This window comes from Symsagittifera roscoffensis, chromosome 3, assembly GCF_963678635.1.
Source record: "Symsagittifera roscoffensis chromosome 3, txSymRosc1.1, whole genome shotgun sequence".
NCBI lineage: Eukaryota > Metazoa > Xenacoelomorpha > Acoela > Convolutidae > Symsagittifera > Symsagittifera roscoffensis.
The window spans coordinates 47,025,695-47,040,639 of NC_087064.1; positions in this window are offsets into that span (position 1 = coordinate 47,025,695).

The window sequence follows — 14,945 nt, forward strand, 5'->3', positions numbered from 1 at the left end:
TCCACGATCCATACATTTTTCTGCAAAAATCAGGTAGTGGCTGCTTTAGTGTAGATTTCCAAAACCGAGTTTTTCGATTGAATACTTAACCTGAGAATTGCGTAGTTTTCGATTAATATGCCAAAAAGTTTCCAAAAACGGTCAAAGTTTCAAAACATTGACTTGATTGAAGGTCATAACTTTTCTCGAAAAAAAAATTGGGCATGGCCAAACACAAGTATATGCTTTCATTATATCTATCTGTTATTTCGATTAAACCTATGATATCAGATGTGTCAGGATAGCTAGCGAGAAAAGTCCACGCAACGGTCAACAAATCAAAAACTTGGCAACTTCGAGAATCAACATTCTTTGTTTGAAAAAGTTCGGACAAAAGCGCATATGCAGAGATGTTAACGCAACGTAAAATTTCAACTTGAACCCCAAAACCCAGATTTGGGAAGGTAGTTCTCGAGAAAAACCAAAAAACTTTTTAAAAAACGGTCGAAAAACAACTTCGAAATTCAAAATGGTCGAAATTCAAAAACTTCAAAAAAACTGTCAAGTTTTCCTAGGGCGATAACTTTTAGTGTAAAAAACTGGGCATAACCGCTGATGCAGAGAATCTTTTCATATCCGTTCTTTTCATGGAAACCAAAATCTCACAATTTTGATGTGTGGGTTTTGAGAAAACGAAAGAAAAACATTGGTCAAAAATGTCCACACACTTTTTCGAAGGCACACTGGTGAAAACACGGTTTTTTCAATGATACCCTTTTTTCTGAAAAACCGTAGAATAGTTTCTGATAGACACCAAAAATTTTGCAAAAAATGAAAAAATGTTCCAAAGCGTCTCAAAAAAAACCTCAATCCATAACATTTTCATAATAACTGTTTTCATCAAATAAGAATTCTAGGCAAACATGCCAAGCAAGACTTTTGATCTTAAAATTTGCTACGGAACAAAAATCACGCATAATGAATTTTTTCGCTTATCAAACCGACATGAGGCTGACATAATATGCCAAAATCTTTGAAATTAGAAAGAAACAATGAACTTATACCAAAAGGAAGTTTAATGGGTACGTCGAACTGAACGGGTATTTAAAATGCAGACATGCTCGAAATACGCTTGTTTGCAAACGAAAGTTTTTTCTTAATAAAAATGATTCGTTGATTCTGCTAGACACGTTGTTTAGACGGAAGAAAATTATGTTTTGCGAATTTCTTCCGTGTCTTCGCCTAAAAAATATTTGAGACACAACCCAGCGCAAATTACATCAACGGACTTATGTTCACGTTGCAGTGAAAATTCACCTATCTGTCAGTCAGGAAGCAAATTTTCTAACAAAGAGGCTAGCTACCCACAATCTCAGATTTGGGAAGTTAGTTTTCGAGAAACGTCACAGATTGAAAACAACAATAAAAAAACTAAAAATTAATTAATCCGAGGGCCATAACTTTTTGCACCAAAAATGGTATTGCCGATGATACAGGAGAGTTTTTAAAATCTGCTCCATGTCAAAATCTCAGATTTGGGAGGCTACTTTTTGAGAAACGAAAAAAAAACTTGGTCAAATATTCCCCGATAATCTTTTTAGAAGGCTGTAGACAGAGGGGCCACACAAAAATAGACTAGAAATATGCGGCTCACCTCACAGGGGAATAGACGGTCTTTCTATTGATACCCCTTTTTGAAAAATCGTTGGAATAGTTTTTGAGAAAACCTAAACTTTTTGAAAAAAAAAAGAAAACTCCCAAGCGTCTCAAAAAATATAAACCCAATACCATACACTTTCATAATTCCTGTTTTATCAACAAGGAATTCTAAGCAGACATGCCAAGCAAGACATTTGAAATTTAAATTAGTAACGTAACAGAACATAAAATCGGATACAAGGCCGACGCTTTGAGCAGCCACTGGTTGAGACCAGAGGTGTGAACGCTAATGAAATTTGCGCTAATCGCTAATGCCGCTATTTCATGTGCCGCTATGCGCTATTTTACCTACTGCTAATTGCCGCTAAAAAAATTAAAAGAGATTAGGAACCATTCCAGCCCAGTAGTGTTCACTGATACGAGCAGTCTTGTTAGTAATTAAACTAGAATTGAGTTCAGCTCATCCAATAATAGCGGCCGCTTTTACAGCGCTATCGAACAATCCGCCGCTAACTAATTCGCTATTGGCCAATCGAAACACTCCCGCTAATAGCGCCGCTATCGCTACCGCTTTCACACCTCTGGTTGAGACTAAAGAAAATTTGGTTTTATAATAAAACTTATAAAGTTTCGAAGGTCCCTGACTACAATGAACAGCACTTACAACTACCATGATACATGCTGATGCACAAAAAAACCCCGTGATGTGGGAACTATGTCGACAAAACTCGAGCAGATAAACGAAAGTACGACAAATCAATTTTTACCGGAAAAGTTTTTTCAACTGAATACATACTGAAAAAAACAAGGCCCCGCCAGGATTCCAGCCACGGTCTTTGAGGTGCAATGGCAATTGCGTTAACTCTAGGCCAAATGCGAAGGAAGCTGGATGTTTCTATGTTTCTTTATCTATTTGAAATGGATCAAAATCCGTCACTAAAAACTTTCAGGAATAAACAAAAATTCTGTAAAAACAAGAAAATATCCCCCATTATTCTAATCTTTCCTTTCTAACATCTCTGACCTCATATTGACCATGAAACCTTTTTAAAATACAAACAGCGAAGATAAAAAGCATTAGCAAAAATCGATCAGCCACTAATGAAGAACATCAACTTTCTGTCTTCCACTGATGCTTATTAAACAAAACAGATCACGATTTAATTTTTAAATGATTCCCACTAGCCCCTCTTTATCGGTCCATGATTTATACATTTATTAATGTTCAGTTTTAATATGGTATATCTATGTGTTACTGCTAGTTTTCATCATATTTTACAAACCTTCTTTAACGTGCGGAAAAATTAGTTGGAAGACAGTCGTATAGTTATCGTTCAGACAGTTACAACAACTCTGATAACATGCGTTTGTCTTCAAACTCGTATATTCCATGGCCATAATTCAATCGATAACTCACGTATCAGAGGTCAGCATAAACTTTGGAAGACAGTTGAAGCGCTTTTGTGACAACTATTTACAGAAAAGCGTTCAGTTGTCTTCTTAATTTTGCCGATCGCGAAGCACCAGATGTTTTCCATTTAAGAAATTCAGTAGAATCAAATGTAAACATGGTATTTGATGATTGTACTCAGAACAGGGTTGCCCTTCAAACGAGCCTTGTTTTTGAGACCAGTTTGACCCTTTTACGTCTCGTAAAATTGAGCAGAAGCCTAATTGAGCAGAAGCCTAATTGTTGTGATAAATTTATTACATAGCTTGTGTGTTTTCACATCATATGCGCGCTGGGCTTTCCTCTTCTGATTATCTTACCAAATCTCGCCGCCCCAGCCATAGGCGAGTGAAGCTTCCCTCGCGTATCTAGACGCAAGAAGGAGTGAGCAGGTGTAACTACCCTTCAACAACACCACAGGCTGTACCGTTCCCACCAATCACTTTTTCGTTAGTTTTCTTTTTAACTCTCAAGATTTAACTCTTTGATTCATTGCCCAACCATCCCCCCATCTTTCCGCTTAAGAGCTTCTCCATTGCCTTCGCTGTCTGTGTTTCAGGTGGATGCCCCAATTCAAGGCAAGGCGCATCCCTGATTTTTCACAGAAGCTTGTAATTGGCACATCAAGGACTAATTATATCAAACCAGCTCTATCTATATATCAAAGCTCTATCTATACTCAGCTCTATATATCAAACTCTACATTCAAAACGATGTGCTGTTTAACCTAATTAATAAATTTGTTCATCCGCACACACTCATTGTTTCGCCCAATCTTAATTTAAACCTAACCCCTCAAATGTTCTCGTTCTTTGATAATGAATTCTTTACAAATTTTCTTGCTGATTTTCTGATTTCTAAATTCTCTTGATAATCTGACAATACCGATCCTCCTCATAATCTCCGATCAAACACATTGTATCATACGTAACAACCACCTACGCGGCGGAGTTTGGTGCACAATATGCGCAGCCTACATGCATGTAAAATGCAGCGGCCTCAAAATAGGCAGCGACTACGGTGACCATTTCAGCTGCAATCACTGTACCTCCCTGATTACAGACAACACTACAACTAACATCCAAGTCCCTCCAACTCAACCTCGACAAGCTCCTTCGACCAACGATCAAAATCCTGCAATTGCAAACAGCAACGATATTGTAACAGGCACACCCGACCCCTGGTCAAATGCCACACTTGAACTAAAAGATAAAATAAGAACAATCTACAGCCAAGTAGTGCGCTGAAAACCAGTCTTCATGATCCTCGCAAAAAAACAGAGGCGGGTTTAAATTTATAGAAACTCTAAACAGAACCCTCAACTCGTTGATTGAAACACAAGAAAACAAATACGCAATGTACGCAACAATGATATTCCCTCACATCATACTATGCAAAAGCAAATCGGAGAGTGATGGGTCGAACTACAAAACTATAGCAAGAAGGCTTAAGCAATGGCAGAAGGGCGAACTGGAAAATTTTTTTAACGAGTGAAAAGCGCTGCAAATGCGCTTGGTAGAGAGTAAGAAAAAGAAAGAAACTGAAGCACAAAAAATTTTAAAAAATTGATGAACATCGGAAAAATATCGAGTGCTATTGCTAAATTAACTGATACTTCCAAGAGAGTTCTCTCACTGAGGAAATCGTCAAAGGTCAAACTGTTGAACAAATCCTCATTGAGAAACATCCTCCCGCGGAGCCAATAAACAACAACAAATAAACATCATGCTCCGAAGATACAATCCCCTTCCACTCATCCACATTCGACCAAATAAACGCCCAGAAAATTAGGAAGGTTGCAATGACCATGACAACACATGGTACTCATGGACCCTCAGGCCTGGATGCAAATGAGTGGAGACGTATACTTACGCACTTTGGTAAACAGTCAGTTAAAATAAGACACTAGCCAAAATCGCATAGAAAATATCGACAAAAATACTAAGTCCTGAGCTTCTTGAATCATATAAAGCCTGTCGACTACTTCCACTTTATAAAAACCCAGGAGTTAGGCCAATTGGCATAGGCGAAGTCATCCGCAGATAATAGGTAGAACGATCACAAAGTGCTTAAAAAGCGTACTCGGATCGAAGTACCAACTATACCTTGGCCAAAAATGTGGCATCGAATATGCAATTCATAGGCTTAGGAAGCAATACGAGAAAACAGATTCCGCTGCAATATTACTGATAGACGCGATAAATGCATTTAACTTACTCAACCGGAACCTGGCTTTGAAAAACATAGCAAACATATGACCTTCTATACTACCCGCTATACAGAACTCATACACTAACCCATCCAAACCCTCCGTAAACAAAAAAAGTTATCCTTTCTAGAGAAAGAACCACATAGGAAGACCCACCAATCTTTCATGAAAGGGCCCCTTTCATTATTTACCCTTTTTTAGTTCTAAACTGTATTACGTCAATTTCTAGGTTATGCTTGCTTCGTTTGCAAGAAAAATGACATGGATGAATCAAATTCATTAGGATTAGAAAAAATACGAAGAAAAAAAGAAACGCGACTAAAAACATTGTGGGGTAAGGCATCCAACAAAAGCAAGACAATTTGGTTTCTTTTGAAAACCTTAGAGCGGTAGCGGTTTTAGGGGGGCGATGAAAGCCTACCCAAGCCCCTTTAAGGGATTGGAACCCCTGACTACCCACACCGTCCCCTTTTGGTAGTACCCCTAAGACATCTTTTTTGACTGAAAGACACTTTCTGTCAAAACTTTCTGAAGCTGCCTTCGGCGCCTATACAAGGCATTTTGAGATGGGAGCGCGCGACTAAAAAACGCGATTTCTTTCTCTAAGCCTTCCAAAAAAAATGCACACGACTTTTTGGCCTGTTTTTTTTTAAAGAAAAAGTCGCCCCCGGCGCAAATATTTTGGTGTCTGTATAGGGATTTCAGAGAACTCAGCAAATCTATCTGGTCAACATAAAATGAAATTAGACAAAATTTTCCAAATACTTTCAAAAATCCCCCATCTTCCTTTGAAAAAATCTAAGATCTGCCCCTTTCTTGAAATCTTTTCAATCGGCAAGTGAAAGCAACAACTTTTGACCATAACAAAACCAGCTTGACCGAGTTGGTTAAACGAAAACAACAACTCCTCGGCCACTAATAACCTTGCTCCGGATGAGCGAAAGTTGGGACTTTCGAACCTATCTCGACCAGGAAAAATATTTGAACTGCGGCAATGTTGTAATATTAGATCATTTTTTCTTGTGCGGTATCATAAGCAGCTGAAAAAAAGTAAGGTGTCGAATCAGAACGTTTTAAAAGTTGATTTTTTGGACTAAACGCAGTGATTGGAGTTTCATGTCAGCGTATTGTACAAAAAAATTCAAATGCCGTGTAGAAAAGTCTGAGGAAAAAGTAAAAAAAAATAGCGACCTCAATCAAATAAAATCGAGCTAGCATGTAACGCACCTCCGGTGCTTCGAGTTTATGACAACTCGGCATATAAAAAACGGCATATATTGGAAGTAATATTTGCATCCTTTAAGTCTACTCTTGCATCCTTTTGTAGTCAAGTTTTTTTAATTCAAATTTTGAAAAACCATATAATTTTGCGATTTTTTTTTTCATATCAAGTTCGTTGAAAATTTTTAAAATGACAGAAAAACGTCACATCTCGGAAACTAAAAGCTATTGAGCAGTCGCATTTGGAAGCAAAATTTGGAAGTTCTGAGAGTACTCACTGTAGTCAACTACAGGGTCGGAAAAATGAAGTTGCCTAATTTGTTTTTTGAAAAACCAAGAGAAGTGCCACTTCTCGAAAAAAATCAAAAAGTTGAGCGCTCATATTTGGAGGCAAGATTCGCAACCCCTGAGAGTACTCTGACAGCCCCCAACTTCAGGGTTAGGAATTCCACAAATTTTGAAAAAATAAATAAATTTAGGTTTCCTGAAAAATCAATAAAACGTCATATCTGGAAAACTACGAGGATTTAAGCAGTCACATTTGAAGGAAAAACTCGCAAACCCTGATAAAGCCTCAATATAGAGATGGGAACATTAGAAAATTTTTCAATCTAAGTTCTCAGAACAATTAAAAAAAAAACACTTCAAACGTGACATCTCGGAAACTAAAAGCATTAGAGCAAGCGCATTGGGACGCAAAAACTTCAACATGAAACTCCTGCTCACAGTACCCAACTACAAGGTTGAGAATTTCAAATCTTATGATTTTTTAAAATCCAAGTTTTCTGAAAAACTAAAAAGAAATCATAAAACACGTCATATCTCGAAAACTAAAAGCATTCGAGCGGTCATATTCAGAGGCAAGATTGGCTAGCATTGAGAGTAACCTTACAGTTTCCAACGAAAACTACAGCAATTTGAAAATTGAGATTTGGAGGCCAGAATCGCAACATCTGGGGAATCCCTTACAGCATCCCAATATAGGGTTGCTATTTTCAAACTTGGTGAAATAAACACTGAATTGAAAAAATCTTAACCATTGCAATACACCATATAGCTTAAACGTGGAAAATTTATTTTGTTAAACATGCAAAAATAATATGTTGAAAAAACTCAAACATGGCGAGATAATGAATCCCGCATTTAAATATATAATAAATAGATAGATTTGTTCTCCAGTATAAAAAAAAACAAAAAAAAACACTTTAATTGCACATCGAAATTAATTTCAATACACAAGTGTATGTCAAATGTTTTCAGTTTTTTTTCTATCAGTTCATAAAAATATTATAACATCATTAGATATACATAGTTACAATAACAATAAACAAAACAAAATCTTTTACAATTATCGATGGTTACTTTTCACCTGAGAGCTTCAAGGTGGTTTAAATATAAATGTTATTATATAAACTTGAAGCTTTTCCATGAAACTTTACCATGAGTTGCCACAGAGGGGTCTTCTTTAAATAATAATAAATAATAATTCTTGAATTTTATCTTTGCTTTTCTGTATGTTACTATGTCTTTAAGGTTGACTTTATCATCTGTTAGTTTGTTCCAGATTATGACGGACTTTTTAATAATCTGGAATGAAGAAAACATTAATGAATCTTTTATTTGTATTTTCGAAATTTTGAACTTATATTTTATTTTAATGAATCAGAAAAAATTCAAGCTCAATGAACAATCTATCATCAACAGCATCGTTTATTCAATCAGGAAAAAGTGCTGATTTACATTCACGTAAGAGAAAACGAAACAACAAATTTAAATACTTTGCCACCCCTATATCCTCTTCAGAACTAACAGTGCAGTCTAGCACAAATTCGCTCTTCTTACACCACTCCTATGGACTAAAACCAAAACGATTTGACCCATCCACTCCACACAACTTTCTCCGCTATGAGACACAAGCAACAAGTCTTAGAGTAAGAAAATCAAATTCATCCAGACTCTTAAGGCGCATTGGAGAAACTCACTCAATTATATACACAACTCGGCTTCTCAATCTTCAGCTCGTTGACTGCTTTGGTCTGTCAATTGACAATGCTACTGAGAACGTAAGAGAAAAACAAAGAGAGTAAGATGAAATGGAAACAATTTCCGAAATGCAACGACAACACCGAGTACGGTAAAAATAAAAAAGATGAACTGATGAAAATTTGTCATTTATTTAGACTCCTCCAGAAGCAAAGAATCGGAGAGCAATTTAATAGTTTACTCCACTCACGAATCAGCTGGTAGTTGCACGGATTATAGAAACATAGCAACAAATGCAATATACGTGAAAAACACAAAAAAAAACTTGCCAATGTTCACATCTCTAACCAGGGCTTAGGCTTAGGTAGTCGTAAGTTTTCATAGTACGCTGAAAAATCAACACGATGTCACAATTGTGAGCTTACTCCATAATAAAAAAGCAAATTAATCAAAAACAAATTTAAAGATGAAAATTAACTCAAAACTCTTTTCATATTTCAAAAAAAATCAAGCAAGGCGAACTTAATGTGAGAGGACCTCATGAAACATAACACACTCAGTTTGATTCAAACGAAGCATTATTATAAGAATTTGAACTACGTGCTTCGACTCTTAATTCACAGAGCTCTTCCGGAAAACAGTCGGACAAAAATAGAACTCAACCAACAGACAAATGGCGGATATTTTTTGGAAACGAATTTTAACAGTTTGAAAAAAAAACAGTTTCTACTCTAGCACAGAGCTGCTTACATAATTGTAAGCAGCTCTGTGCTAGACAACTATGTTAATACAGCCATCTCAAATGTCCGAGTACTCAAGAAGAGTACCAAAAGACTCGCGTGTTTCCTTGGCGGAAAGTCTGTCGGACAAAATAAATGACATCAACTAAAATGTAGATGTTACAAAATGGCTAAATTTTTTCAACGTCGTTCTTGTTTTTTTTTTGGAGCAACCGAAAAGAAGTGGACGCAAACAGACCACAAGCATGAGCTCTTTGATAAATAAAAAAATTCGAGCAAATGACGTGTCACTTCCAAAACCCCATCCCCAAGTTTCAAGCCCGCCTCTGAGTGACCTCGAGCAGAGAATAAAGCTAAGAAGTAATAAGCTCGATGAAGGAAATGTAAAGGGAAGAATAAGGCTTGCTGAATCGGATGACAAAATTGCTCCTTTTTCAACTGATAACGACTAAGCACGCTCCTTTTTCAATTGCTCCTTTTTCAACTGATAACGAAATTTTTGTCTAAGCACGCTCAGCGAGCCAAATTTGCAGCTCCAAATCCAGAAAATTTGGAAAATTTTTTGTAACCGATTTCGACCTATACAAAGCGATAATATCCTTTCCGATCGGATCAGCAGCAGGTCCTGATAAAATAGTTCCTCAGATTTCTAAAGATTTTGTTAGTAAGTTGAATGGCAGTGCAGGTTTAATTTTCTGAAATTGCTTACAAAGCTGATAAACCTCATTGAAGATGGCAAAATACCCGAAATCCTAAGAATTTTCTTTTTTGGCGGAAAGCTTATCGCCCTCAAAAAGATAGACGGAGGGTTGAGACCAATTGCCATAGGCAACACGCTGAGACGTATCGCGTCTGAATGCGCTGCAAGCAAGGCGCTCTCCGAGCGACAAAATTTTTTCGGTAACGTACAGGTAGGATGTGGTACCAAACGAGGAGCAGAAATAGCTGCGCACTCTATTCGAAACCTAATTAGACGCGACGACAATCCAAAATGCACTGTTCTTTTAAAGCTAGATTTCAAAAAAGCTTTAACTCTCTAAATAGAGAAACAATGCTGAATCATGTTTATTCAACTCGCCCCGAATTGTATAATTAAACCCATTCTGCGTGTGGTAAACCTAGTTACCTTTTTTACGGAAGCGCTGTCTTAATGTCAAAAGACGGAACTCAGCAAGGTGATCCTGATGCTCCACCTCTTTTTGCGTAACAATTCATACACTAGTCAAACAGTTGGAGTCGAAAATTTTTATCTGGTATTTAGATGATGGAAATTTGGCCGACAACTATAAAGTAGTACTCCGAGACCTGAAAAACATTCTGAAATCGGAGCAAATTTACGGCCTGAGCTTGAACACTGAGAAGTGCGAACTTTGTTTTTTGGGACCGACTATTAGTACACAGTACAATTCAATTTTTTTTTACAATTTCGAAAAATATGCCCCAAAATAAAATTAAAAACAAAAGCACAACTCCACATATTAGGATTTCCAATCAACGAACTATGCCGAAAAGGAATGCTTGACGGAAAATTAAGGAGCTTGAAAAAATCCCGGATTTCATTGACAAACTAGACGCCATTATGGTTTTTACCTCCTGAAAAATTGCTTTAGCATGCCAAAACTCCTATATTTTTTGCGTACGAGCCCTTGTTTTTTGCAAAATGATTTTTTGAACGCTACGACAATTTACTAAGAAATTCGTTATGCAAGGTCACTAACGTAAAAATGGATGATAACCAGTTTTTACAAGCAGTTCTCCCGGCAGCCAAAGGTGGCTTGGGCGTTTCTTCCGCTCGTCTACACGCTTTACCCGCTTTCTTGGCCGCAGCAGTAGGATCAAAAGATGCTTTATTCGGAATCTTTGGTTTGGAGCATTTGGGTGGAACCTATGATGATGCGCTTAAACGGTGGTTTGAACTTGAAAAAAATGAAATGGCTCCGGAAATTGAAATCCAAAAAACTTTGACGGAGCCAATTTTGACAGCGAAATTGCAGATTTTATTTTATGACTCGAACCAACGGACGTAAAAAAATTCAACGCGTTCCAAGATAGATTTGGCTCCCAATGGTTGAACGTCATCCCGTGCAAAAATTTAAGGTTAAAACTGTCGAACCAACAACTCATAATTGCGATAGGACTTCGATTAGGCTCAAAAATATGCAAACAGCATAAATGCGTGTGCGGAAAAGACGTTACCGAGGATGGTTGGCATGGTCTTTCTTGCCTCAAAACTGCATGGAGATTCTCTAGGCATTCAAACCTGAATGCCCTTATAAAGCAGAGTTTATCTTCTACTCACATTCCGTCTGTTTTAGAACTACGGCAACTCGTTTGACGCTCGTTCCATGGGCTGCTGATAAGCAGCTTTTGTGGAATGCAACAAAAGTAGACTCCTTAGGCCCCTGTAGGATTAATGCCGGGTCTGTTTGTAACCCTGGAGCGAAAATTTGACAAGTATAAAGATCTTTTAAATGATGGATATCTTTTTCAACCGCTAGCTATTGAAATTCAGGGCGCGGACGGCCCCAGCACAGAAATTTTTTTGAGCAAGCTTTGTAAGAACCTAAGCATATGCACTGAGGAACCCAGAGCAGGCAGCTTTGTAAAACAGAGAATCTCCCTGGCAAAACAGATTGCTAACGCCGCTTGCGTACTCAGAACAATAAATGACAAAAAAACTTTCGACGAAATTTTTTATTTGTAACACGTGTATATTATATTTTCTCGTGTCGAGTTGCGTGTTCTTATTGAAGAAACGTAACCCGTATCAATTTTAATTGAAAAGGCTTTATACACGTATCATCTTCTTTTATCATCGTCACTTCCCTATCTAGAAAATTCCAAGGATTTTGACTGGAATACGTGATGAAGGGACTCCTGACTGTAAGCTCGGTTACTATGATACTTTTTACCTTCTGATTACCAGTTCCTGCTCAGATTCGATCACACGACCTTTACCGTCCCAAGCGTACTCTTCTCTTCACCTTCAGACTAGTGGCCTGACACGCATAGAAGTTTGAACTCATTAGCAAACAAGATACAAGTGATTGAGTTGTACAAGTTGATAACCAAAAAAATATCTTTATTCCGGTTTGATCACGCTTGCTAGTCATAAGCGTGAAGAAAATATATACGTCCCTAAAGCTCTTCAAACTTCCAAAAACAATTAAGGCGTGGCAATTTTTCGATAACATTAATCCAATTTCACTAAACTGGATCAATAGGTAAATTTTAAATCGTATATCTGGAAAGTGATTGTGACATCGTCAAATCCAAGCTGGAGTCTGCTGGGAATGGTTACTATCTAGTCGTGGAGGAACTGGTCAAGACATCCAGTGATGTGGTCGAGACTCGTTTCAAGAAAATGACGAAAGATTATATCATCTGTGTGACAAAAGAGCTGGTCTCACAACTACCCGAGGCAAGACAACAACTCCATGACAAAAACGAGATAAGTGGTTCTTTGTCTGAAATCAAACGTGAGGTTAAAGAGCTAAAACAGTAGACAAGTTGAAATCAAGGCGCAAAATTCAGATGTGCATTTAAATCAAATCAAAGTTGACGGCGTGAAAGAACTTTTTCCTAAAAAAGATGAGAACAAAAAATTTAAAAAATTATGGAGTATGAAAAAGAAGAATTTAATGAGATTTTTGAACACATACACGAAAACTTCCAAATAGATAACTGCAAAAAAATTGGTTCCATAAAAAGAGAAACTGGTCGTGCCAGATCAATCCTTGTAACGCTACCGAGTGCATGGGATGTTCGACAAAAAACTGGCCAAAGCGCCTTTATTGAGAACCTTCATAAACAAGGTATACATTTCGAAATGCTTCAGCGCATCAGACAGAAAGATAGAGCAAAGTTTGTTAAAGAAGAGGTAGGAATTGATTCGTTATAAAAACATAGGCAGGAAATGCATAAAGATCAAGAATCTCAAATTGTACGTTAACGACGAAGAATACATTTTTCCCGAGGGAGAATAGAACAATAAAAACTGACTAAAATTGCAATATGACGTTTTGTTACTTAATGCCCAAAGCCTACTAAACAGAAGGAAAAGAGGAAGTTTTTCCAATTTTGTAACTCGCTCAGGTTTTGATATTTTAATTGTAACGGAAACCTGGTTAAATTCTGAAATCTCTGATGCAGAATTGTTCCTGAGCACTTTTCATTTTTGTCGCGCTGAACGATTAATTGGAAAACATGGTGGTGTCTTAATTGGAACCAAATATAACATTCCACATTATCAAATAAAAACCTACCTGAATCTTTTAGCACATCACTAGTTCTAGTCGAAGTAGGAGCGGGCAAGAGCAAGAACAAATTCCTATTTGTATTAATATACAAATCTGCCGATAACAGTCCATACCGGATTCCAAAAGACGATATGCTAATCCTTTTAGATTTTCTACAAACTTTTCAGAATCATCACGTTATCCTCGCTGGTGATTTTAATCTTCCAAAAACTGATTGGTTTACTTACGACAGCATAAATACCTATGAAAACACATTCGCATCAATGATCGCGAAGTGCCAATTTTAACAACTAGTTTCCTTTGCGACGGCTAAAACAGGAACGCTTGACTTGTTTTTTACCAAAAACGAAGTTTGTATACTAAATGTGAAAAAGGAAATTAATTTAAATTAATCATTATCCAATTAAATTTGAAGTACCCTGTGTTCTACCATCATATGTTAAAGTTAATAGTATTTACTATAGTTATCGCCGATGCGACTATGATGAATTAAAGGCGTCTATGATTCAGTTTCCTTGCAAAGCCTATCGTTAAAGTAATGTCGACGTTAATGTAGCTTCTTGGTACGAATGGATGTTTAACCACATTTCGCATTATATGCCACGAAGGACCCAAATACGACAAAATCTACATTTTTGGGTTAATTTAGAAACCTCGCACTACCTCAATAAGGTTTCTTCTTACAAGTTTTGTCTAAGGCGGGAATTTAACCCATCAGAAGATCAATTACAGAAACTCAAATCCATGACCGATCACTGTGAAACAATGCAAACCAATGATAGAATTGTGTATAAAGAGAACCTGAGTGAGGGGCGCAACCATAATCAAGTACCTGAAAAGTTTACAGAGAGATAAATTTCCACCAAGCATTTGTTATAAATTGTTTGTTGCAAAATCGGATAGCGAAAAAGCTAATTTGTTTAACTACTCTTTGAGTACGATCGTTCAAGATCCAAACTATGCATCATTCCATCCAAGTGAGTATACAATTTTCGGAGATACAAAAGTAAGTTTTAGTATAGAAGACATTCGAAACGAGTATTATCAACTAAAAGTAAACAAGAGTCGAAGGCCCGATGAGCTCCCGGCGATATTGCTCAAATCAACCAGCCCAGTTTATCTAAATCACTTTTTGCTGTATTTTAGAACACTAAGCGCTTTAAAAAATTCCCCGTAGCATAAAAACATGGTATAATTACTCCTATTTTTAAATGGGGAAGCAAAAATTCTGCAGAAAAATAAGGACCTGTGACTTTATTCAATATCTGTTAAAGATTTTTGAACGATTCATGTTCAAACCTATTGCGGAGGCTTTTTTATGCATTGCAGAAAGTAGTCAATATGGATTCATTTCTCAAAAGTCTGCAATTCTCCAACTCCTTTTTAATCTATCTCAAGTCTATGCTTCTGTCACAGACCGTAATACGGACATTCTCACCTTTCTG